Below are 7768 nucleotides of genomic sequence, written 5' to 3' on the forward strand. Positions count from 1 at the left end.
AAAACAGGAGGTCACATTGCCAATGACTTGGATTGGTCTGTGAGCATTGAAAGAGAATCCACAGACCCTCAGTGACTTGGCCCAGAGTTCGGGATGGTGGGTGGAGAGCATGACTGTCTTTTTCTTCTTTCTCTGACAGGCTCCTTCAGCAGCAGAATCCCTCACTGGTCTGCTTCCATGGTCACTGACCTGTGGATTGAATCCTCTGCTTCTCAGATGTTGATGGTGTGTGGTCTTCCTGTTTTCTGGTGCCCTGTGTTAGTTCTCCCCTTCCCCAGAGTTCGCGGTGGCGAGGAAATCCAACACATCTAAATAAAAACATTTTCAACTTTGAGGAGAATCTCGTATGTCTAGAAGGATGGAAAGGGCATTATTATAAATTGAAGCCTAATATTTGAATATTCAGGTGCCAAATTTGCATTTCAGGCAATTTCTGCCAATGGCAAATCTATCTGCCTCACAGCAGGAAAAAAATAATTTTGTCTGATATGACATTTTTTAATTACCTGACAGTAAATTGTCTCCTGAAATAGAGAGAGACGTTCAAGTTTCAAACTATTACAAACTCAACTCGCCAGAGCTACCTGGATTATATCTCTCCCCACTTTTTCTTTGCAAGGACACCATTGATTTTATCACAACTCCTATGCTCCATCTGACCTGTGACAGATTATATATTTAAATATTGTATATTGACATGTTTTTGAAAGAGATGGATTGTAGGAGTTGTGTAGGTCACAAACACAAACACTTCACAAAACAGCTCATACTTAAAATGCAAGTTTTAATGGTTCTTGAGATACTGAGAACAATGGCGTGTTTGCTTTATGAAAAGCTGAAGAATTTGTGTAGTCAGGAAAGACTGATGGTCAAACCGAGAGACCATCTGTTGATTATCTGTGTTCTTAAAATTGAAATTGAAACTGAGTCAATAGAGTGCTGAGAGATGGCAGCGGTTCGAATAAGCAAGTTCTTGATTCAAGTTCCTGCACAGACAGGCTGGAGTCCGTTGGCTCACGATTCATCCTTTTGAAGAGACATAGTGGACTTCAAAGGCAGAAATGGTGGCACGTGTCATGTGATGAGACATTTTGGAGAAACATTACAAACGAAAGGCAGAAGTTGTCCATCCTGTAGGGAAGAGAGGGTTGGAGATACAGTTGTCAGAGAAGGTACAGTTACATAGTCTTCTCCTTTGACCAGGAGTAACAAGTGGATTTTAAGGAGGAAGACCACTTCTAACTGTCTCTTTGAGATCAAGAGGGCAGCTTCGTTGTGTCCATGGAAATGGCCACTTTTGATGAATAAAGTAAAAGTAATCTTGTATTTGCAACATTACCATTTTCAAATGGTGACTGAGTTCAGCCCTTGACTGGGTTTATGAAATAATTGAAGAAGAAAATAGCCACTCCACTGTCTCTTTGAAAAGAGAACAGATTCATCATGTGGAACAGATTCGGAAACCTCCCTGCAAGAGAGGAAAATAAATTCTCGCAGAGTAAGCTTCAGAGCAATGTTTCTTCAACCAAGAAATTCAGACGAGTTTGAAAGAGGACTGATGACGATGTTTCCAAATACTTCAGTTGCTTTTGAGCCACAATTTAAGAAATCGACGGGTGTCAAACGACTCAAATCCAGATACAAACCTTCACAAAGCTCAAGTCAACCAGGAGATACAAACTCCTGACTGCAATGTTGCTGTGCACATTTGCTACATTATTGAAGTCTCACATTGCTTACAACAGATATTCAAAGTTAAGCAATAACCGAATTAACAGAACATTACAGGACGGTACAAGCCCTTTGGCCCAAAATGTTGTGCTGATCTAGATATTTCTAACAAAAAAAATAATACCCTGTAGCGGCTACTGCGGTAGATGTTACTAAATAAAGGCAAACACACACAAAGGTAGTCAACTCAAGACTGGTTTATTGAAGACATACACAGATCTTTTATTCCTGCCTGTTAATGAGCTCGTTAGTGAATACCTTCTGGTCCACAGGACCAACAGGTTAAAGTTACGAGCCATTAGTGCCCCGCACCTTTAGGCAGGGGCTTCAACTGATCCACTTGCTGTACTTTGGCACCCAGCTCTGTTAGCCCGCGATGTGTCAATTAAGTCTATGAATTGACAGTGGCGGTTCACAATACCGCGCTGTGCACTCGCTATATCACACCCCCCAAAATCGTCACTATAACTTAAGATGCCAGATACGCTTGATTTAGGCAGACGTCCATGTCGCCTGGGTTGATGGCACTGAACTGGTGAAGTAGGGTCCGTATGGCGGGTTTAAGTCTGTCCACGCTCAATAGCTGCGGATGCCCTCCGATGTCCAATGTATATACCACTCCATATCTCTTAATCAAACAAAATGGTCCTTCATGTGGTTTTAGTAACAGTGCCCCTGGAACCTGTCTTCATACAAATACAAATTCAGTGTTTAGTAGTGATTGGGGCACTTGTTGCCGAGGTTTGCCATACCAGTTGGTGGAGGATGGTTTGCTGTTAGCAATACCCTTACGGAGTTGCTGAAGGAATTCCATGTCTGAATTGCTTCTGAAGTGAATATCTCCTCGAACTGTAAGGGCCAGACAAAACAACAATTCTGCAGATGATGTAGACAGATTTTCTTTTGGAGCTGTTCATACTCCTAATAGAACCCAAGGTAGTTCATTGACCCAGTTGGGGCCAGTGCTTCAGGCCTTCAGTGAAGATTTAAGTTGATGATGGAAACGTTCCACCAGGCCATTGGACTGCGGATGGTACGCAGTAGTGTGGTGCAACTGTGTACCGAAAAAATGAGCCAAGGAAGCCCATAATGCCAAAGTGAACTGTGCTCCACGGTTATGTATGTCGGCACTCCAAATCTAGCAATCCAATTTAAGATGAATGCTCTCGCATATGCCTCAGTATTACTGACTGGTAATGGAATGGCCTCTGGCCAGCGTGTGAAGTGGTCAACTACCATGAGAATATACCTCATGACCTGTGATACTGGTAATGGTCCAACCAGATCCACGTGCACATACACTAATCTTCTGCGTGTTGTCGGGAATGACTGCAGGGGTGCCTTGGTTTGGTGCGGAATTTTCAGATTGGCAGGATATACACGATCGGGCCCATTGAGTGACGTCTTTTTTCAGCCCATGTCACATGTACTTATTTGACATTACTTTGAGTGAAGTCCAGATGGATGAGTGTGATAGATTGTGAATGTCATGTTGTGGTGCCACCTGTTGAATGTCGAGTCCAGTGATAGCTATACTGTATGCCTGTATATCCGAATCCGCAGATTGTGCTGCAGCCAGTTCAGTAATGTTGACTCCACCTTGAATATGGCACACATTTGATCTAGAGAGCACATCTGCGACCAGATTGTCCCTTCCCGAAATATGACGTATGTCCGTAGTAAACTACGAAATGTAGGACAAATGTAGTTGTTGTCTTGCCAACCAAAGATCTGTGACTTTGCTAAAGGCGAAAATGAGCGGTTTATGGTCTGTGAATATGGTGAAATGTTGACCTTACAAGATATAACGAAAGTGCCTTATAGACAGATAAAGTGCTAATAGCTCTCGATCAAAGGCGCTGTATTTCATTTCCGCTGCTCTTAGATGACGACTCAAGATGGCAAGGGGCTGATAATGGCCATTGACGTATGTTCCAGAACTGCACACAGCTGTTCTTGAGGCATAAAAGCAGTTTCAGGATTTGGATGCGCAAGCATTGCTGCTTTGGCTAATACCTCTTTGGCGGATATAAATGCAGCCTCTGCTTCTGAGGTCTAGGTAATGTTTTTGTTTGGAGCAGAGATGATGCCAAACAGGGGTTGCAGGATGTCAGCAATCCCGGGAATAAATCTGTGATAAAAAAATTATCATTCCCAAAAACTTCTCCAGCCCTTTGACAGTGATAGGTCTGGAGATTTTATGGATGTCGTCTACCTTGCCTGATAACGGAGATATGCCATCTGCTTTAATTTGATGCCCTAAGAATTCTATGGTTCACCTGCCAAATTGACACTTCTCAAGGTTAATTGTCAGTCCAAAGTCTTGGAGCCATTGGAAAAGGCAGTGCAAATGGAGGTGGTGACCTTGCTCATTTTGACTGCTACAAGGAAGTTGTCCAAATAAATAAACGCAAAGTCTAAATCTCTGCCTACAGCGTCCATAAGCAACTGAAAAGTTTGCGCAGCATTCATACCAAATGGCATTCTGAGGAATTCATAAAGACCAAACGGCATAATAATTGCTGTCTTGGTAATATCATTCTCATGAATCGGTATCTGATGATATACCTTAACCAAATCAATCTTTGAAAGTATGCGGCAATGATTGCAGATGAGCGGCGAAATGCTGTATGTGTGGAATTGGTTATCTGTCAGGTGTTGTGACATCATTAAGCCTACAGTAGTCGCTGCAGTGTCTCCATCCGCCTGTCTCCTTGGCTACCATATGCAAAGGTGAGGCCCAAGGGCTCATTGAGCATCGGATGATACCCAATTCTTCCATTGCTTTAAATTCTGTCGCAATTTATCAGTCACCAGACACCGAGCCCTGGCATGGGCCAGTGGACCTGATGTGTCTGTGTAATGAAACCCACTATGGACTTTTCTTGAAGCATTGGAGTTCAGATGAGAATATGGGGAAATTCAGTGAGTAGAGCAATACATGCGTCGTTGTGTAACGTATGTACTCCGAGCTGTGAAACTCTCCCCTTGATGCACGCCAGTGGATATGTCCGAAAGATGGTGACGTAAACGAATTTTCTATGCTTTATGTCTACCAATAAGTTGTGGGAACATAAAAAATCCCCACCCAAAATACGTTGAGCGACAGAAGCGAGGACACAATTCCAATGGAACGTGGTTCCACCTATTCCGACTCATCTAGTGCCAAAACTTGGAATGGCAGTTTCATTCGCCGCTCTCAGGGTCAAGTGCTGTTTTTTGAGTCCTTTCAAAATACGTCGGCAAACTAAGTTCAGCACCTGTGTCTACAAGAAATTTGTGCTTACCCGCATCATCCTGAAGATACAATAGGCCTGTATATATGCCAGCTTACGGCTCTCTCGTTTCCTGACTTCTTTTTGGAGTAGGTACATGGCTGGATGCACTTATGGGCATAGTTTCCCCAGCGGCGATGTTCCTCTTTCTTGGTTTGGACTGCAGATACTGGAGTTTGGTAGGATGCGGGAGATGTTTCTGCAACAGAAACAGGATGTATTGGGGCAGACTCTTGTGTAGGAGTACGATAGAGCCTGTCAGCCTCTTGAGCCACGTCATGAAGATGGCGAAAATCCATGTTACCAATGTGTATCGCCACGTGAGCGGGACGTTTTGACAGAAATAAGGCTTCAAAAAGCAGACAATGGGAAGGACCATCTGACAATGCCAAATTCTCATTCATAAGGTCTGATGGATTCTTGTCAGTTTGGCCTCCCATGTTCAAATCCACATTCATCAAGTAAGTTCCAATGTGTCAAGAAGAAACTGTCGGAACCTGGTGCCCTGGTTTTCTGCTGGAGGATGAGCAATAAACTTGCTTACTCACAATGCAGTGGCTACGCCCAATGTAATCACGACATGCCAAAATTTTGTGTCTCCCGCCGTTTTAAACCAAAAATGAAACTGGGTTTCAGCTTGAAGAAACCAAATATGTGGCTGATGTGTCCAGAAAGGAGGCAAATGAAGCCCAACTGCATTAACTGTCAATGCAGCGGCAGTTGTTGCTGTGTTGAAATGTCCTCCTTTTCCATAATGATTCAAATTCGTTAAATCTTAACTTCAGGATCACCAATCTGTAGCGGCAAACACACACAAAGGAATAAGAGGAATGGAACTCTGTGGTAGCTTAAAGAAAGAAGTTACCATCTGGAAAACCCTGACGGGGCAAGTTTCATCAGCGAGACATTGAGGTGACTAATGGTGGTCCCTCAGTTGTGGAAATCCTGGATCAACAAATCACTCTCTGCAAACCCTACAAGAACCTTCCTGAGCGGTAAACATTTACCTTTCAAGCACCAAAACCTGGTGAAATGTATACATGTTCCATTCTGTGCACAGCCGAAGAATTGCCTGTATCCAGAGAACTTGGAAGAAGGAGAAGTGAGATTGAACTGTGAACCAAAGAACTTTTCATGAAATTTAAAAACATTACAAATATGTGCGCTTAGAATTTGAAGGGGGTTAATTTGGGTTAGTTAAGTATAGAGTTAAGTTAAAGTTTCATTCTATTTCCATGTTTAAAGTTGATTAAAAATAACTTCTGTTTTAAAAACCACCTGTCTTGGTGAATGTCTATTGCTGCTGGGTTTTGGGGTCCTTTGGGCTCGAAACAATATTTGCTTAGATAATCACATTGGGCCTGTTCAAAGCAGGAAATGGCTTCTACCAGCAGGAGTTTCTATTTGAGAAAAAATATTGATAGGTGGCTGGCCACATATGTTTCCTAAAAATTAATACCTTCTCTCTCCCTAAACCACATTCAGCCCTGTGACATCTTTCTCCATTGCATTACTGGGACCACCAAGGACCTGACCCATTTCCCATTTCTCCTTCAAATGCCAATATGGCAGCTGCCAATAAGAACAGACAAATCACATTTTAATTCAGCAAGCAAGATGAAAATCATCTGGACATCCTGCTTAAAAAGAAGGGGAAACAAACCTTTCTAAGTTTGTCACTTCATCTTTATTTCAATTCCCATGGGGCATTAGCAAAAAAGTATCCCATCCATTTCGTCACCAAATTATGAGTAGAATCATGATTGCTGTTCATGAAAACCCATAACCTTCAATGTTACACAGATAATCTAGGAAGAATTCTGTAACAAATGTAAATGAAATACTGAAAGAATTCCCCCGTTATAAACACTGAGATTGTAGCACGCCAAGCAACGGGGTGAGCAAAAAAAAGCGAAATCGCAGCAACACACAGACAGTCCAAGATGGCACGGACTCCACTTCATTGCCAAGAAGAAACCCGCGCCAAGCGCCATGTGCGGACTGAGGAGCCCTTCACTCCGCGCAGCGGCCAGCCGGCTGGAGAGTGACATCACGATGCAATGACGTCATTGCTGGATGTCAAGGGGTACGTCACCAGAAGTGGGCGGGCCAGGGAGCACACATGGGGAATTTAAACCAGTAAAGTCAGTCTTTGTTTTACACTATCTTGTGTGGACGTCTCTTTATTTGGTAGCGCTGCCGCCGCGAATGCTACTACGCGATAACTTCTTACTTGCTGCAACCAAACAGGTCTGCAAGATACACCAACCTAAATAGAAAACACAACCAGAAATCCCAGAGATCATACATTCAAAAGGATTGGTGAAATCTTTACTCTGTATTGTTAACACCAAAGTCCCTTGGTCTCAGCCCCTCAATGTGACTAAGGCATTCGAACAAGTAACTGAGAAACATTACATTTTAAACACGTCAGGATCAGAAGGGTTGGAGCATTATTGTTCAAGTGACACAACTTTTAAAAAATCATCTAACTTTATGAAGAATGTGATTCTACAACAGGAAAAACGGATGGAATCAGACACATTCTATGAGCATTTGGAAGCAAAGAAAATGGATTGGTTTTCCGTCCCTTGCGAAGCGACCCAATGACCCGACATGCCCTCCCCGACTTGCGACCGTAATGGAGCCCAAATGATCAGACAGATCCCACAATGGTCGCAAGTCGGAGTTTTGCCCCCATGTGAGGAGCCCTGAAGTCTAAGCGCCTATTTTTAAAATCAAATGATTTGACAAACGAGAAC

The sequence above is a fragment of the Narcine bancroftii genome, unplaced genomic scaffold, assembly GCF_036971445.1.
Source record: "Narcine bancroftii isolate sNarBan1 unplaced genomic scaffold, sNarBan1.hap1 Scaffold_153, whole genome shotgun sequence".
NCBI lineage: Eukaryota > Metazoa > Chordata > Chondrichthyes > Torpediniformes > Narcinidae > Narcine > Narcine bancroftii.